At 50.6% G+C, this 2,075-nt stretch overlaps 1 pseudogene; it reads right to left on the bottom strand.

Moving 5' to 3' along the window:
• Nucleotides 1–496: 496 nt before the first annotated feature.
• LOC144374439 (arylsulfatase D-like) lies at nucleotides 497–1,791 on the bottom strand (annotated as a pseudogene).
• Nucleotides 1,792–2,075: the final 284 nt, after the last annotated feature.

The following is a 2,075-nucleotide window of genomic DNA, read 5'->3' as shown; positions in this document are numbered from 1 at the left end:
ATGACCACTACTTGGATACTTTCCAGTGCAACCCGGTAACTCAACGCAGAGATCCAAGTGTGGAAACCAATTCATACAAAGAGGTTGGACCTTTCCTTTTTCTTTTCTTTTCTTTTTTTTTTTAGCACCAGAGATGAAACCCAGGGGTTCTTCCCCACTGAGTCCCTTCCCCAGTCCTTTTGATATTTTATACAGACAGAGTCTCACTGAGTCTCTTATGGCCTCTCTCAGTTGCTGAGGCTAGCCTCCTACTTGCCATCCTCCTGCCTCAGCCTCCCCAGCTGCTAGGATGACAGACATGGGCAAAGTGACTCCATAAAAAAATCCTTCAGCATATACACTGTGGATTACTATGTAGCCATGAAGAAGGATAGCTTCCTTTTATTTGTGAATGAAGTGTGAGTTTGGACCTTTTCAATGCTCCTGCTGCTATGGGACCCCAGGGTAGCTCATGGCTCAGAAACTGCCCCACACCCCGGATCGTTAGGGTCTCCACCTTTGAATGTAGGCCGTGGCTTTCTGCAGCATCCGTCTGGTGGTGCTCCCCACATCCATGGGCTGCTCGGTGACCTGGTGGTTCCGCATTAGCAAACAGTTTTCCAGAGTCGCAGGAACCCACAGCTGGAGAACCACGTGGTGAAGACGAGGCTGGCTGTGCGCCCGACTGCGGTCTAGGGATCCGAGAGGAGGCCACTGAGTTTGGCAGCCATGGGTGTCAGGACGCCCAGAGCCAGGATTCGGGTGTAGCGGCTGAACTGGGCAGCCACTGTGACGCCCAGCTCTGGGGGCCTTTCAGGGTCGCAGTTGTTGATCAGGGTGAAGGGCAGTCCATAGAAGTAGTGGAAGCTATGGTTCAGCGGGTGGTGGCAGTAGTCACCGCGGCATGCGCAGCTCACGCCCTGGTGCCACTTTCCTGCTAGTGGAAGTGGGTGGTCAGCCACACAAAGGGCGCACGCTTTTGCCTGGGACAAAGAACCCCGAGGCCATTTGGATGCAGTCAGGGGAAATAAACCCTCAAAAGAGCAGATCCTGAATCAGCAGAGGCTATGAGTGACCTCAACCAAGACTTGCTTTTGGTTTTGGGTACCAGGGATTGAACTCAGGGCCACTCGACCCCCGAGCCCCATCCCCAACCCTTTTTTGTTTATTTAGAGACAGAGTCTCGCTGAGTTACTTGGGGCCTCGCTAAACTGCTGAGGTGGGCCTCTAACTTGCCGTCCTCCTGCCTCAGCCTCCCAAGCTACTGGAATTACAGGTGGTGGAGCCAGGCTCTGAAGAGCTTTCTGATTCCTTGGGGCTGAAGAAGATAGACAGGTTCATAGAAGGAAAGAAGGCAAAATATAAATCAAGAACCCAAACCTCTGCAATGAGGAGAACTTCTGAACTGAAAACCATCCGAGAGGGCCGGAGTGGAGCCAGATACCAACTCAGGAGGCGGAGAAGGATGAAAGTTTTGTTTTTTTTTTCCTCCAGAGGAAATTGGTCCCTTGACATTTGGATGGGAGGGGAATCAGGTGTTCAAATACTTACGAGGCTGGTAGCATAGCCTTGTTCCTTTGGGATTTTTGCAAAAGTGGTTTCATTGGCAGGAAGCCTGCCTGAGCCTGCATTCCAGTAGAGGACCAGGTACTCATTGTTGTCCATTCCTGCGGATCCCACAGCAGAGCAAGGTTCATGTTCCCTTTGCCAGGAACAGGTCTTAGCAAAGGGATTCTGAGCACCAGGGGACAGTGGGCAAGAATCTGGCTGTCAGCACTTGGGGAAGGTGGAGAAGTGGTGCTCTAGGTAGGAAATGGGTGCACATCAGAGAGGTTGTTGAATGTGCTATTGTGCACAGCATGACGCCACCACTGAGCATCATCTGCCCCAATGTCAGCTGCATAAGTTGGACACACCTTGCCTATCATGAGAACCAACCCAGTCTATCTATCTATCTATCTATCTATCTATCTATCTATCTATCTATCTATCTATCAATCATTACCTATCATCCAGGTGCCATTACGTTGCATCTATCCCCTTTCTATCCACACATCATTTATCTGTCACCTGTATATGCATTATGCATCTGTCAC

Source organism: Ictidomys tridecemlineatus, unplaced genomic scaffold (genome assembly GCF_052094955.1).
Source record: "Ictidomys tridecemlineatus isolate mIctTri1 unplaced genomic scaffold, mIctTri1.hap1 Scaffold_696, whole genome shotgun sequence".
Classification (NCBI taxonomy): domain Eukaryota; kingdom Metazoa; phylum Chordata; class Mammalia; order Rodentia; family Sciuridae; genus Ictidomys; species Ictidomys tridecemlineatus.
Note: the sequence above shows the minus strand (reverse complement) of the source record. Positions and strands in the feature narration are given on the sequence as shown.